Raw genomic sequence first — 17,157 nt, 5'->3', positions numbered from 1 at the left:
CCTACTCCCCAGTTTTCCCCTCAGTCTCCCAAGTAAAATGACACCTCACTTATGTGGGTCCCCAAAGCAGAGTCCGTATAAAGATGTATAAAAGAATATGCCCTTATAAACTTGCTGTGCTATCCCTTCTATCTCTTCAAGTTTTGGACCTTATTCTGTTGCAGGCACCTGGCCCACCCACACAAGTGAGGTATCATTTTTAATCGGGAGACTTGGGGGAATGCTGGGTGGAAGGAAATTTGTGGCTCCTCTCAGATTCCAGAACTTTCTGCCACAGAAATGTGAGGAAAATGTGTTTTTTTAGCCAACGTTTGAGGTTTGCAAAGGATTCTGGGTAACAGAACCTGGTCCGAGCCCCACAAGTCACCCCATCTTGGATTCCCCAAGGTCTTTAGTTTTCAAAAATGCACAGGGTTGGTAGGTTTCCCTAGGTGCCGGCTGAGCTACAGGCCAAAATCCACAGGTGGCACTGTTTTCTTTCAAAAAATGGGATGTGTCCACGTTGCGTTTTGGGGCATTTCCTGTCACGGGGGCTAGGCCTACCCACACAAGTGAGGTATCATTTTTATCGGGAGACTTGGGGGAACGCTGGGAGGAAGGAAATTTGTGGCTCCTCTCAGATTCCAGAACTTTCTGCCACAGAAATGTGAGGAACATGCGTTTTTTTTAGCCAAATTTTGAGGTTTGCAAAGGATTCTGGGTAACAGAACCTGGTCCGAGCCCCGCAAGTCACCCCATCTTGGATTCCCCTAGGTCTCTAGTTTTCAGAAATGCACAGGTTTGGTAGGTTTCCCTAGGTGCCGGCTGATCTAGAGGCCAAAATCCACAGGTAGGCACTTCGCAAAAAACACCTCTGTTTTCTTTTAAAAAAAAAAGGGATGTGTCCACGTTGCGTTTTGGGGCGTTTCCTGTCGCGGGCGCTAGGCCTACCCACACAAGTGAGGTATCATTTTTAATCGGGAGACTTGGGGGAACATAGATTAGCAAAACAAGTGCTATTGTCCCTTGTCTTTCTCTACATTTTTTCCTTCCAAATATAGGAGTGTGTGTAAAAAAGACATCTATTTGAGAAATTCCCTGTAATTCACATGCTAGTATGGTCACCCCGTAATTCAGAGATGTGCAAATAACCACTGCTCCTCAACACCTTATCTTGTGCCCTTTTTGGAAATGCAAAGGTTTTCTTGATAGCAATTTTTTACTCTTTATATTTCAGCAAATGAATTGCTGTATACCCGGTATAGAATGAAAACGCACTGCAGGGTGCAGCTCATTTATTGGCTCTGGGTTCCTCGGGTTCTTGATGAACCTACAAGCCCTATATATCCCCGCAACCAGAGGAGTCCAGCAGACATAACTGTATATTGCTTTCGATAATCTGACATTGCAGGGAAAAGTTACAGAGTAAAACGTTGAGAAAAATTGATGGTTTTTCACCTCAATTTCAATATTTTTCTTTTTCAGCTGTTATTTTCTGTAGGAAACCCTTGTAGGATCTACACAAATGACCCCTTGCTGAATTCAGAATTTTGTCTACTTTTCAGAAATGTTTAGGTTTCTGGGATCCAGCATTGGTTTCATGCCCATTCCTGTCACTGACTGGAAGGAGGCTGAAAGCACAAAAAATTACAAAAATGGGGTATGCCCCAGTAAAATGCCAAAATTGTGTTGAAAAATTGGGTTTTCTGATTCAAGTCTGCCTGTTCCTGAAAGCTGGGAAGCTGCTGAGTTTAGCACTGCAAACCCTTCGTTGATGCCATTTTCAGGGGGAAATCCACAAGCCTTCTTCTGCAGCCACTTGTTCCAATTTTTTTGAAAACAAAATTTTCACTCTATTTTGGCCAATTTCTTGGCCTCCTTCAGGGGAACCAACAAAGTCTGGGTACCTCTAGAATCCCTAGGATGTTGGAAAAAAAGGACGCAAATTTGGCTTGGTTAGCTTATGTGGACAAAAAGTTATGAGGGCCTAAGCGCGAACTGCCCCAAATAGGCAAAAAAAAGGCCTGCCACAGGAGGGGGAAAAGGATTGGCAGCGAAGGGGTTAAAACGGTACGCCTGCCCGCAGCGTGCATCCATTTGGGAGGACACGCTGGGGTAGGTGATAAAGGAAGGGACTACCGCAGAAATATGTGAGTACTTTGCCCTCCCTCTCCCCACCTAGTTTGAATGTGTATGCGCTGGGCATGTGTTACTTTAGCTAGCCCCTTGGCACCCCTAATATAATTGTTTCACTGGCACTCAGGCCCCTTTACTTGTATATTTTGAGCGCTGGGACATTTGACTAACTTTACCCCAGACGCTACCATTGGAAATCACATTCCAATGCGCCGTGTTCTTTGATGATAAAGACCACTAGCGCTTCCTAACGGGTGCATTCATGTGGCTTCCACATATATAACTTTTTTTATATCCTGAGCACGGCTTGAAAAATTTAAGCTTTTTTCATATAAATGTGATGTATATTACAGCGATTCTGTATTACCTTATTCTGACCCGATTAAGGGTGTCATTTGGACTTACATGTTTTTGTTAATCATTGGGTAGACTGACAGCATTTGTGGTTTTCCTTCCGTTTTCTCCTAATTAGTAGCGACAATCCTATGCTTGTACCTCCTAAGGAGCCCTTCCTACAGTTGGGGATGGTAAGCTCTTTTTCGTTTTCTACACTATGCATTTTAGTTTTTCACCAAGTGTGCGCACTAATCTAGCACAAGTCACGTTTGCACTACCATTATTTATGCTGTTTCATTCTAATTTTTTAACTATTTCTAGGGCGACCTATGTGTGTTTAGTTGACCGGTTGGACGTACTGCTTCATTGTAAGTGACTGCGAAGTTTTGTTTTGTTTATTTGATTTTGATAAACTGTACTGGGTACTTTGTTCCTTGTGATACAGGAGAAGTTTTTTTGTTTTTGATGGTCCTGAAGAAGCGTCAAAGGATCTGTTAGACCACTAGACGTGAAACATGTTGACCAATATTTAGGTGGCCTTGAGATAGTTTCCCGCCCCCTACTATTCTAGAAATTGTTTGAGCATTATCTCATTTTATCACTTTTGAGTTGTTTTTAGTCTTGGTCTTATCCCCTTGCTGACTATTAAATTAGTGATTTTGATGGGGTACAGAACCAATTTTAACTCTCTCCTGTCTTGAGTTATTACCTGCCTGTCGGTTTTAGTTTCTCACATTCTACCACGGCAGTAAATATAAAAGATCTCCGGCAAAGAGCCCCCTCATGGGGAGCCAGTCATACATTGCAGCGCCGGTTTGTCGAGGAGCACCCCGATGATGAAGCATGACATCCGAGCAGATGTGTGAGGGCTCTTGCTCCTAAACCAGTGGGTTTCCCGCTTTTTTCCCCAGGAACAGTGTAGTCATTATTATTTATTGTTACTTGGGGAGACTGTACACTGGACCTTCAATACTCCCTCTCTTTGATGTTGATAGTGGGAGGAAGAGACAGGACTGGGCACAATTAACTAAAGGATACGAAGCGGATATGGGGGCATCACGCAAGAGCCTCAGACAGGCATTTATGATTGTGGTGTGGCATTAACTGGAGGAGATATTTGGAGAAAAGGATCCAAATACCTGACCAAAGCAGGGGAGAGAGAGAGTGTGCAGGTCAGACAAGCCTGACAGTCCCCACAAGAGACTAGGCTCGGGCTCAGGGTAAGCAAGTCTTGCATTGTGAATCACAAAATGTAATAGTTGATCGTTTAAGTTACGAGCAGGAATAGAATACAGTGAAGTTAGGAAACTGGGGAAGACAGGGAGAAGAAGGAATGAGCAGCTTGGGTAAACATTGGGTGCACTTAACCACCAGCGAGCTCCCAGTGAAGGAAGGAATAGTACTCTTACAGTGCGACTTCCACTCAGAAATAAATGCCTCTGAGACCATGTAGTAAAATAAGCCTTGAGCATTTTGAAATACGTCCCATGTCCCACTCTGCTGCCTGCCTCTTGGTTGACAAAGTGAGGTGGGGGCTTGGTTCCCACTCGTCCGATTTAGTCGAGTTATTTGCGCTCCTAGCAAGTGCCTCTTGGGAGCTACTTTTGTCCAGTGGGCATGTCACTTATCAATCTGGACACTTAGGCTCCAGCTGCCTGATTTAGCCCCCCCAATCCTCCTACACATCACTGTCCCTGCTGCTTCGTAGGAGCCAATCTGGATGCCCTTGAAAACTGTTGGGAGTCAGATGCCAACAGACCCGACTCAGACAGGAGACTCCTGGTTTTTGAACCCCATAACAGCTTTATTTTAGCTCTCCCACATGAAAATGCCTCTGCTTCAATGAAAGTATGTTGGAAGATACACTCCCACGATATTTTTTCTTTTTAATCCCCTCTTTATAATATGAAACTGTTGGCATGTATGATTGAAGCCATGTTGAGGATTTCACATATTAAGACATTTTTACTGAATTGTGCATTGCTTACTATCTGCTTACAGTTGTGCTGGTAGGGACAGGCGGAAGTGTTCATGGGCCTCTTGCGCTCCTTATTCTAGGTCAGGACTGGAGGCTCTGATTATGCTGCTCTTTCCATGCTCTATTTTCTCAGCAGCCAATCAAAAGAAAGATTTAAAATACTACATTGCCTATAACTTCAATATAGTGAACCAACCACAGAGTCCCCTATATGAAGACCGGTGACATCATAAGACTTCCTCTTTGTTTGCTGCTCGGCAGCCAGTTAAGAGCACGTTCACCTTTGTATTGTGAGTCTGAAATGTTTTTATAGCCTGAAGCGTCGCTCGGTGCACGCTGATTGTTGTCAAATCTGTTTATTCAACCTTTTCTTTTCGACAGGTAGAAGCGCTTCGGCCTCCTGGGACACGGATCATTTTCACGGTCCCATTCATTTGTGGAGAGGGAGTGGAGATGCAGCAGCCATCTTGAGTCGGTCTAGACTAGTCCTCCGGGACGTTTTAGGCACACGTGCACATGTCTGTCGCAAGTTTGACTGTGGTTTTTGGAGGCCTAAGGCAGAGATGATGCTGCGCTTCACTGTTGTGTATTAGATTTTCCCCAGAGGTGCCAGTTTTTCCTCCTCGTGTCTTTCATTGCCCCCAATGCCCAGTGGCATCTGACTGCATCTGTTGATCATACTCCAACGTCTGCCTCACAGAGGGAAAAGCCAAAAGGCAAAGCTCAGGCAAAAAGGTGGCATTCCAAGGCTTTTGAAAAATTGTCTGCAAATTCTGAATGAACATGGCTATAGCCACGCTCAGTCACAGGCATCCTCGTAAGATGAACCCTCTAAGATATTGGACCTTTCAGGGTCGGATTCCTCCAAGGGCTATTCTGACAGTGATCAGAATGACACTCCTGGGCCAAGCACGGAGCACAGGACCTAGCCCTCCTAAGGTACTTACCTTTGATTGTACTGTGATTGTCCATCCCCATCCCACCAGTTGGACCCCTCTTCCTGACGTAGCCAATTATGTACAAGTACACATTAGACAAGGAGGTCATGGCAAGGCTGAAATCTGAATGTCCCAGGTCGGACCTGGATGGCAAGGTGGAGGACATGCCTGAGGTTGACCCGACCATGGTGAATTTTATGAAAAAAAAAAAATGGGCCAGAGACCCCAAGAAAGGAGAGACAGAGCCTGGCGGTCCTGTCAAGATAAACTGCTAGACATCTCAGGTTCTATCACAAAAATATTGGAATTGGGTTTCCTCACCAAGAAGTCTGGCGCTCCGGTTGGTCTGGGCGTTTTGATTGGTTGGGCACAGCGCACAGTATGTCAGTTGGGTAATGCCAACGTCACCATGTCCATCGAAAGATGGCGTTTCATACTCATGCATATTGACCCAAAGTTGACTGATTTGAATTCCTCCGAATACGGACCAATAGCCCAAGGCTTATTATTTGGGGCGGTCCTTTGTGAAGGACCTGGCAAAGTTTGCGGCGACATACAATACATTAGACAAAGCACACCCACCTTTAAAGAAGGTTTCCTGCAACACCTTTTTTGGAAGGGCCAGACGATACAGAGCCTGTTCGTCAGGCTGGGGATTTTATAAGGGCTCCCAGCGTGAAGCCTTCAACAAGTCTTGCAGTTGCTGGCAGGAGCAAGCCTCTGACCAAACTTTCTACCCCCATAGGCCTCGTGGAGGTCGTCAGCGCTTACGTAATGGCAGAGGTTACCAGAAAGTCAACTAAGACACAGGATATTCAGGAGAAGATTATACCTTCTTCAGAAGGGTTTTTTTTTTTGGGGGGGGGGGGGGGGGGGTAGGGGTCCAATTTTTCATACACAATTGGGCGAACATTACTCAAGACACCTGGGTACTAGAGACAATTCAGGAGTACAAACTGGAATTTTTCAGTTCTCCAGTCCAAGACTTGCGCACTTGAGAGAAATATTTTTCCCTACTAGATCAAGAGTTCATAGCAGAGAAAATTCTTTCTCGCTTCACAAATATGCCATTTGCCCTTCATCACCCTATCCCTAGGGTTTCATCAGCAATGTCTTTAGTCAGCAAAAGAGATGGGGGATCCCGTTTAGTGCTCAATTTGAGAAGTTTCAATTTATGGATAGTATACAGAAATTTCAAGATGGAGAGTATCCATCTTCTTCGAGATCTGCTTCAGGAGCGTGACTGGATGGCGAGACTGAATTTGAAAAATGCATACCTCTCAGTTTCCATCTTCACTCCTCATAGGGGCTTTCTTTAATTCTTTTTGCAGGGAAAATGTTACAAATATAAGGTTCTTCCGTTCGGTCTTTCATCGGCCCCATGGTGTTTCACCAAACTGATGAGACCAGTGGCAGAAGCCCTTCGTGCCAGGAGCGTCAGGTTAATCCTTTACCTCGACGATTTAAACCAGATGGCCCAGGATCCCCAGACAGTACTTCTCCATCTTTCTTGGATGATCCAGTTATTACAGGAACTGGGATTTGTCATCAACCAACCAAGTCATTCCTGATTCCTTCTCAAAATATAGAATTTTGGGGATTTCAGATCAATTCGGTATTGTCCCAGTTAATTCTCCCCTCTCAGACGGTTTGGAATATCAAGTGGGAGTTGAGATCTGCCTTGCAAGACCAGACAATATTGTTGAGATCCGTAGCTCGGATTGTGGCTCTCCTGGCCTAGTCTATTCAGGTGATATTCCCAGGATCCCTTCATTACAGGGCTCTTCAGCTCCTCAAAATTCAACACATACAAAAGGGGTCGTCATACTAGGCTCCGGTTCAGCTCTCGGCGGAGACCAGGGTGGAAATGAATTGGTGGCTGAACCACATGGAAGCCTGGAATGGCAGGGCACTTTTTGGCAGGGCTCTGGATGCCAGCAGGTGGGGTTGAAGCACAAGATGTGGGCACCTCTCCACTGGAGGCCGTTGGACAGAGAAGGAGCTTCAACTTCACATCAATTGTCTAGAATTGTTAGCGGGCTTTCGTGATTAGGAGCATTTCCCTGATCAAGTCAGACTGTTGCATTCTGCTGAGGATGAACAATGTCTCAGCAGTTTGCTATGTCAACAGACTTTGGGTGGCGGGGGTGGGGGGGTGTTGGAGTCACAAAGTCTTGCATGTTAGCAGGTATTGCCAAGGATTTTTGGCACTATTGTCTGCAACACTGAATTTCGGTCATTGCAGAGCACCTTCCCAGCACGAAGAACTCCATGGCAGATTGGTATTCCCGGCATCTCAGAGATTTCAGCGATTGGAGGTTACATCCAAAAACTTTCGTACAGCTCAATCGCATTTGGGGTCCTTGTTCAGTGGACCAGTCTGCTTCCCAGACCAATCGTCAGATTCAGGCCTTTTTCAGTTGGCACCTGGTTCTGGAGGCTCTTGCAGGACTGGTCTCCCCACAAGTGTTAGACATTTCCGCCTTTCAGTATGATACTGAGAGTTATTTCCCTAGTGAGTAGTCAGTAGTAGCACAGTTATGGAGGGCTCAGCCCATGGTTCCCCTTGGTTCATGCGACATTCCTCATCTTCCGAATCTGCTGCAGGACCCAGAAGGCTTTCCACATCCACTGATCTCATCGAATCAGCTTAAACTGGTGGCCTGGAGGGTTTCAGGAATAGATGGAAATTGCCAGGCATTTCAGCTCAGGCTTCCGCCTCTATTGACCAGGCCTGGTCCAGAAATACTCTAACAATATGCTTTGGCATGGAAGAAATGGGTTTGCTGGTGTAGCGAGAGGAGTTTGGATCCCTCTCAAACGGATGTATGTTCCGTAATAAATTTCTTGTCATCTTTAGCTGAATCTGGAATGGCGTATAGCTCAGTGAACAATTACAGATATGCTATTTCCACAGGCCATGTTCCTGTTAATGGGAAACCAGTCAGTGAGGATCCCCTGGTGTTTAAGTTATTGAGGGGTATTAGTTTTTCCAATCCTCCACAGGCTAAATATTCTTCCTTATGGTACGTGAATGTAGTGATACAGCTTTTGAAATCCTGGCCCGATAACTGCTTATGTGACAAGAATTTGTTATAGGCAGAAATTAACTATGCTGTTATGTATGATTTCTTGCAAAAGAGTTTGACGTTTGAGCTTTGGACCTCAGAAGTCGTCAATTTTTCCCAATAGGTGTGAGCTTCAGTTTCCAGAAGGACCAAGACGAACATTAGGCTAGTCTCTTATCTTGCTTTTCCTAATGATTACAAATTATGTGTGTGGTACAATGCCTCTGGGCTTATGAGGCCACTACTAGGGAATTCCGTGCAGACCCTGAGGAGCAATTACATATTGCTTTACAAAAACCTTTTAAACCAGTTACATCTGACACAATGGCTGCGTTGGCTCCTTTCGGAAGCGGGAGTGGACACTTCCATTTTCTGAGCTCATTCTGTTAGGGGTGCTATGGCATCCAATTCATTTAGCATAGGGTCTCATCTAGAGGATATCATGAGAGCGGCAGACTGGTCATTTCAATCCACCTTTAAATCATTTTATTATAAACCTGTTGTGGATTTAGACTCAACAGTGGTGGCTCAGTTTTGAACAAGCATAATCAGAGCCTCCGGTCCTGACATAAAATTAAAAATATTCGAACTCTCATGTCAAGAATGTTCAATTCTATTAAGGAAATGGAGGCGAGGATTATCCCACCCTGCAGATTTGTGAAGACTGACATAACATACAAGTATGGTATTTTATATAAATATTTCTAAACGCAAAGAGATTGTTATGCCATACCCATTTGTTTTTTGTCTAGAGATAAGGGAATGGATATTATGGCTTTACTTTGTATTCCCAGGTACAGAGCAGAAAAACTTAATGAGGCGGCCTTCGCTGGAGAATGTTTTCATGGGACATCGTACATATTCAGCGACAAATGGAGTTGGATCGCCTCTTCTTGGATCCCAAGGTTCTGGTCAGGATCGGACAGTTATCAGTCGGACCACAAACATGGAGATGTTTTCGTGTCCTTGGTTGCATTTACGAGTTGAGGAACTACAGGGAGTTTCTCGTAAGACTGTTCCATTATCTTGACGTACACACATTTTTCTGCACTTGATATTGTCTTATGAGGTCACTGGTTTTTATATAGAGGACTCTATGGTTGGTCATATGACTATATTGAACTTATGGGAAAAGTTGTATTTTAAATCTCTTTTGATTGGCTGCTGAGAAAAAGCATGCAAAGAGATGCATAATCCTCGCTTCTGTGTCCTTAATAGAATTGAAAATTCTTGTTGTGATAGCTAGAAATTTTTTCATTATTTTCGCTGGTTTGTTTTTGGTCTACACTGCATGCACCAGGAATTCTCCTAGATTTCCACAACTATTCCACGCAAACAAGGGTCAGTATCACCTGCAGGCTCTTATCTCGCTACATAATTACAACAAGCCGTTAATTTGTGTAGTATGCTCTGAAGACCAAAAATAAACAGATTTATTCCTCTTGACAATCCCTTGGCAGGTGAAGACTTACATGAGCCAAACCCAGGCCATGACAATGCGGATCTGTCAAAAACATATTTACATAGTGTTACTTTCAGTTGGTTAAAGAAAATGTCCTGCTTTAATTTCTGAGTTATTCAATGATGACGGGAAGCAGAGTGACAGTCTGTTCTAATGTATACTCTTGTTCTGGTACTGCACAAACATGCAGGCTCGTTCAGTGATATTTCGTTTGGATGTGTGTTCCTGTGGTTGATAAATTGGTGTCTTGCTTTTTGCAGCTCTGCCATGCTAACAATTCTTGTACGCGCTATTTATTTATTTATTAACTCCAGGCTCCTTGATCAAGCCTCCTGGAGCACTGGTTTTCGGGGCATTTATAAATTCCGTTACAACATCTTGCGGAATTGTGACCTGCTCTTGCACGCAGTTTGTGGATGAAAACGGTTGTACCTGGGTGGACTGGTGGGAGGATGGGCTTCCCTGTGGAAAATGGCATCACAGAGGTCTTTAAATGGCAGCACGTCATATTTCTGCATAGTGAATAGAGGAGTGTCCCAGCGGTTCCTTGAATCATGGGCTTCAAAACGCTGTACAAGTGCATCTGCTATTCCTTGCAAGTACTGGTTTCCAGGCTCTCTGGTGTTATTCCATGGGATGCGGACTTCAGGCGCTGTCAGACAGTGAATCAAGCTGTGAGGTTTCTATGTATTTTTTTTCCCAAAACAACGCAACTCGTATCTGTAACATTTTATGTAGTTAAGGGAGGCCTGGATCACCACATTCTCCTTGTTCAGCTTCCTTTCAACTTTAGCTCGCAAAGCTCCTCTGACTTGTTTCTCTGTTCGAAAATCTACATACACCGAGTTCCTGTCCACTCCTTAAGAATCATTACCTGCCACATGCCCAGTCCTTCAACCCGCATGAAAAAGTAATTTCTGTAATTTCTGCACTGGCTTGGTTACCGTAATTACTCATGAAAAAGCGCATTTACTAAAATTTCAGATTTCTATCTGACAGAACTGGCTTGTGACTGTATGGGCTCGGAGTGTTACAAGTTGTTTTTCTTCTAAGAGGTCTTTTAGAGGCACGGGATGGAGTGACTCCTCCTCTTGGTTCCATTGCGCATGGTCTTCGACTCCATTGTTAGATTGTTTTCCTGCAGAAGGTGAAGGGAGGAGTGATAAAGTATGTCAGAAAAAAAAGAGATGGTTGTGCAAATGTAAATGTTTATACATATGTGCAAATGTGTTAACTTAAACGACTACAGGATTCCGAGGAGGAGGGAAGGTGCATGTGAATCTGCGCCACAACATGCCATGAACAGATGTACACTGGGTAAGTGACATTTTCCGTTCAACGGCATGTGTAGCTGCAGATACACATGCTATGCATAGACTACAAAGCGGTTTGTCCTCCCAAAATAGCGGTGGCTAGCTTGTAGGAGTTGAAGTTGTTAGAAATAAGGTTCTCAGGACAGCTTGACCTACTGTGACTTCTTGTTGTGAGAAAACATCCACACAGTAGTGTTTAGTAAATGTATGAGGTGTTGACTATGTAGCTACTTTACATAGATCAGTCATTGGTATGTTTCCTAAAAAAGCCATTGTTTCACCTTTCTTTCTTGTATAATGTGCTTTAGGAGTGAGTACAAGTTGTCTTTTTGCTTTGATATAGCATGTTTGTATACACCTAACAATCCACCTTGCTAAACCTTGTTTTGATATAGGATTGCCTGTATGTGGTTGTTGGAAAGCTACAAAAAGTTGTTTTGTTTTCCTCAATTGTTTAGTTCTATCTATGTAGTACATTAGAGCTCTTTTGAGATCCAATGGGCATACAGCTCTTTCTGCCACAGAATCTGGCTGTGGGAAAAAGACTAGCAGTTCCACTGTTTGATTGATGTGAAATGGTGAGACTACGTTTGGTAGGAATTTTGGATATGTTCTTAGTACAACGTTGTGTACTTTAACAAAAAAAAAAAAAAAAAGGTTCTTCATGAGTAAATGCTTTAAATTTCACTTACTCCTCGTAAAGAAGTAATTGCCACAAGGAAGGCAACCTTCCATTTTAGAAATTTAATTTGTCAAGAGGGCATGGGTTCAAAAGGTGGTCCCGTAAGTCTGGTAAGTACCATATTTAAATTCCATGCTGGAACTGGTGGTGTTCTTGGTGGAATGATGTGTTTTAAGCCTTCCATGAAAGCTTTAATAACAGGAACTCTAAATAAAGAGCTATGTTGAATAGTTTGCAAATATGCAGATATTGCAGTATGGTGTATTTTTATTGAGGAAAAAGCTAAATATGATTTTTGCAAATGAACTAATAACATACAATGTCTTGTATTGATGCTGTAAAAAGGAGCTATGGTTTTAGATTGACAATAATAGACAAATCTTTTCCATTTGTTTGCGTAGCATTGGCTAGTAGTGGGTTTTCGTGCTTGTTTAATAACTTCCATACATTCTGATGGGAGTTTTAAATATCCAAATTCTATGACTTTAGGAGCCAAATCGCTAGATTGATAGCATTGGGGTCTGGATGTCTGATTTGACCTTTTTTTGTGTTAACAAATCTGGTCTGCATGGGAGCTTGGAGTGAGGTAATACAGACAGATCTAGTAGTGTTGTGTACCATGTCTGACGTGCCCATGTTGGTGCTATGAGTATCATGCGGAGTGAAGTTTGACGCAACTTGTTGACCAGAAAGGGAAGGAGTGGGAGAGGGGGGAAAAAAGCGTAAGCAAACATCCCTGACCAATTGATCCATAGAGCATTGCCCTTGGATAGGGGATGTTGGTGGCTGGATGCGGAGTTTTGGCATTTTGTATTTTTGCTTGTTGCAAGTAGATCTATGTTTGGTGTTCCCCACTTTTGAAGTACTAGAGGGTGAATCTCCCATTTGTGTGTTTGTTGGGGATTTCTGCTGAGGACATCTGCCAATTGATTGTCTATCCCTAGAATGTACTGTGCTAATAGATGAATTTGATTGTGAATTGCCATTTCCAAGTTGTTTGGGCTAGAAGGGACAGTTGAGATGAATGTGTCCCTCCCTGCTTGTTGAGATAATACATGGTTGTCATGCTGTCGTCTTTAAAAGAACATTCTTCTGTTTGAAAAGAGGTTGAAATGCTTTGAGGGCAAGGAATACAGCAAATAACTCTAAATGGTTTATGTGTAGCTGCTTCCGGTGGACATCCCATTGCCCTTGATTATTGTGATTGTTTGGGTGAGCTTCCCAACCAATCATTGATGCATCTGTTGTAATTATGGCATAAGGCACAGGGTCTTGAAATGACCGCCCCTTGATTAAGTTGCTGCAATTCCACCACTGAAGGGACATGTGTGTTTGGCGGTCTACCAACACTAGATCTTGAAGTTGACTGTGAGCCTGTGACCATTGTTGTGCAAGAAACTGTTGTAGGGGCCTCAAGATTAATCTTGCATGTGGGACTATTGCAATGCAAGATGCCATCATTCCTAGGATTTTCATGACAAATCTTACAGTGTATTGTTGATTTGGTTGTATAAGTGGAATTAGATTTTGAAAAGCTTGTATCCTTTGTGTATTTGGATACGCTAGAGCTAGTGGAGTATTTAGGATAGCACCTAAATACGGTTGTACTTGTTCTGGTTGAAGGTGTGACTTTTGGTAGTTTATAGAAAAACCTAGGGTGTGCAGAGTTTCTATCCCGTAACGTATATGATTTTGGCATTGTGTACGATTGCTTAATTTTATTAGCCAATCGTCCAGATATGGAAAGACATGGATATGTTGTCTTCTTAGGTAAGCTGCTACTACTGCTAAGCACTTTGTGAACACCCTCGGAGCTGTTGTTATGCCAAAAAGTAACACTTTGAATTGGTAGTGTTTTCCTTGTATAACAAACCTGAGGTATTTTCTGTGAGCTGGATGGATGGGTATGTGGAACTACGCATCTCTGAGGTCTAGGGCTGTAATAAAGTCTTGTTTTTGTAGCAGTGGGATAACATCTTGCAGAGTTACCATGTGAAAATGTTCTGATAGGATGTACAAAATTAGGGGCCTGAGGTCTAATATTGACCTGATGGTGCCACCTTTTTTGGGAATTAGAAAATATAGTGAGTAAACTCCTGTTCCTAGTTGAGACTGTGGAACTAATTCTATTGCTTGTTTGAGTAGTAGAGATTGAACCTCTTGTTGTAACAAAACTGTATGTTCTGGGGTTAATTTGTGATACCTTGGTGGAATAGTTGGAGGAGTGTTTATCAATTCTAGGCAATAGCCATTGCGGATAATTGATAATACCTAGTTGTCTGTGGTGATGTTTTGCCAATGTGCATGGAACTGTTGTAGTCTTCCCCCCACAGGAGATGTGTGAAGTGGAAGGGAGTGTGGAAAGTAAGTCACTGTTTTGGTTGTGTTGCTGGTTGTTTGAAGGTTTGGAATTTAACTCTATTTCTAGAGTATTGTCCTCTATATGTCCCTATAAACCCACATCGCTGGTACTGGGTTTAATAAGTTGGTTTTGCTTGTTAAGATGATGCCTCAGAGGATTGTGGTCTAAAACCCCCTCGAAACTGAGGCTTTCTAAATGACCCCCATATGGTGTAGTATAGAGAGCACCCATTGCCTTGGCTGTATCGGAGTCTTTTCGCAACTTTTCTATTGTAGTGTCCACCTCTGGCCCAAAAAGATGTTTCTTGTAAAAAGGCATGTTTAACACAGCCTGTTGGATTTCTGGTTTAAAACCAGAGGAGCGCAGCCATGCATGCCTTTGGATGGTAATTACTGTGTTGACGCTCCTTGCAGCTATATCAGCAGCATCAAGGGCAGATCTTATCTGGTTGTTACTGATATCTTGCCCTTGGGAGATGCTGTGTGATATTCTGCATCTCATTCCAATGGGCTCTATCATAAAGGGCTAGTAGTGCTTGGGAATTAGCTATCCTCCATTGATTTGCTGCTTGGGATGCACCTCTCTTTCCCACAGCATCACATTTCCTGCTCTCCTTATAGGAGGGGGTGCATCTCCTGAGGACTGGCTATTTCCCCTCTTGCATGCAGCACTAACCACTACTGAATCGGGAGGCACCTGATGGGTGATGTAATCAGGGTCAGGCTTATACTTCTTCTCTATTCTAGGTGTGATTATCCTTGCTTTCACAGGCTCATTCAAAATTTGGTCTGCGTGCTTTACCATGCCTGGTAGCATTGGGAGGCAGTGGTACCTAGAACGTGTTGAGGATAACGTGTTAAACAAAAAATCTTACTCTAATGGTTCTGTGTGCATTGCTACCCAATGATAGGCTGCAGCCCTGGCTATGACCTGATTGTATACTGTAGTATCTTCAGGAGGAGATGGTAGGTGTCTGGGTCGTTATCTGGGATGGGATCAGGAGCATAAAGGTCCCATGGATCAACAATGTCTTCTTGAGAATCCAAAGAATGTGTTGGAGAATGCATTAGAGGAGAGCTGGTGTGAGGAGAGGTAGGTAGGTGCGGAGAATGAGGAGGAGAAGACTGGGGAGGTGCTGGCTTCTCTTTTTGCTTTGGCACTTTAGCTGGGGGCTGTGCAGTGTCCAGTTCTTCTTGGAATGCCTGCTTTCTCTCTGTCTTTATAGGATGTGCTGTAATAATTCTCCCCTTCTCTTTATGGATGTGTATCCTAGATTGCCTCTCATCCATAATTTGCAGAATGGGTTCAATTTCAGACTCTTCCTCAGAGGTTTTATGGCTTTCCCGTAGTTTTTTGGAAAGTCCTTGTTCCTCGGTATAACCTGTCCTTTGATTCTGAAGTTTTTTTTGTTTGGTATTGAAAATGTTGCGGAAGGTCTCTACTCCAAAACGGTCTTTCTAATTTTGGACTCCGAAAATTGTTGGGTTATTTGCTGGAGTCCGAGATGGAGCCCTTGATATTTTTTGTCGACTCCGAAGCAGTCGGATGTGTGGCCTTTTTCTGTGCCGAACCCTAAGGTTGGTCATCTAGTGTCTTTTTCCGGGCCAAACCATGGCGGCAGTGGTGTACCCAAGGCATTCTGATGTTTTTTGTGTGGGGGTGCAGGGGCAGACGTACTCACATGCTAGCCGGCTGTGATGGGTCTGTCGTCTTCGGACTCCTGCTCAGACTGAGTTTCGTATAGAGACTGCTGTTTGCGTCTGTTCCTCTTCGGTGACGTTGAGATGTTCACAGCTCTTTGACGCCATTTCCAGCCTTCTTGCTCTTCGGTCTCTAAGAGTCTTTTTCGATCTGAACGATCGACAGGCCTCGCAGTTTTCCTCCCGATGATCTGGAGAAAGGCAGAGGTTGCAAACCAAATGCTGGTCTGTGTATGGGTACTTAGCATGGCACCGAGGACAGAATCGGAATGGAGTCCGATCCATCAGGCTCCCCAAGAGGTCGGCCCAAATAGGCCCGAGTTGGGCACGCGCGCCCCGAAGGGCGAACAAAGTGGTTTTCCGACAGTACTACTGGTTCGATGGTAGAGGAAGAACGCGATTGATACAATACTGGCGAAACGGAAGATTTTCTAAAGTTTTCCGAATTGAAATCTCAGAGCCAGAGGAAACACGTCGGAAAGAAAACAATCTAACAATGGAGTCGATGGCCATGCGCAATGGAACCAAGAGGAGTCACCACTCCATCCTGTGACTCTAAAAGACTTCTTCGAAGAAAAACAACTTGTAACACTCCGAGCCCAACACTAGATGTCGGAATCGATATGCATAGCATGTGTATCTGCAGCTACACATGCCATCGAACACACCCACACATATATTATATATCAATCAAACTCAAGGGTGTTCACTGGGAAGGTGACCAGGGCTCCGCGTCACCACTTTTCCATTCCTGGACTTTGTATTTACATAACATTATCTGGTAGATTGGTCTTTATGGCTTAATAGATATGAACTAAGACTACAACTTCCAGAATGCACTATATGTAAAAGCTAAGTCTATGGCTAGAAAACTTCTCCCGCTGGCATAAAGCCATCTGGTCACTCTATTCATTGTACCTATGGAGGTTAAGAGGCTGAGCAAACCACTGTGAATCCAATCTCAGACCACAAAGTTAAACATATGCCTACAGCTTTGGTCCTCAGATCAAGGAGACGAGAACCTTTCCCAATGATTAACAGATCAATCCTGCGCATGACATTCAGTAATTATTATTATTTTTTTTTTTTTTTTAAGTATGCTGGTGCCACTAGTTTCAGTCACTCCAAATAAAACAGAAGCCAGGAAGATCTGGAAGCAGGGTATGATACACACAAAAGCGATATATGGGATCAACTTCACAA

General features: G+C 43.6%; 1 protein-coding gene and 1 pseudogene across 1 annotated transcript in view; both read right to left on the bottom strand.

Annotated features, from left to right (window-relative positions):
- The window catches only part of MAPK3 (mitogen-activated protein kinase 3), a 240,910-nt gene that overhangs the window by 211,594 nt on the left and 12,159 nt on the right, over positions 1-17,157 (bottom strand). The gene's annotated exons all lie outside the window — the stretch shown is intronic.
- LOC138245678 (protein KTI12 homolog) lies at positions 10,048-14,773 on the bottom strand (annotated as a pseudogene).

The sequence above is a fragment of the Pleurodeles waltl genome, chromosome 7, assembly GCF_031143425.1.
Source record: "Pleurodeles waltl isolate 20211129_DDA chromosome 7, aPleWal1.hap1.20221129, whole genome shotgun sequence".
Lineage (NCBI taxonomy): Eukaryota > Metazoa > Chordata > Amphibia > Caudata > Salamandridae > Pleurodeles > Pleurodeles waltl.
This window is presented reverse-complemented; position numbering and strand designations above follow the sequence as displayed.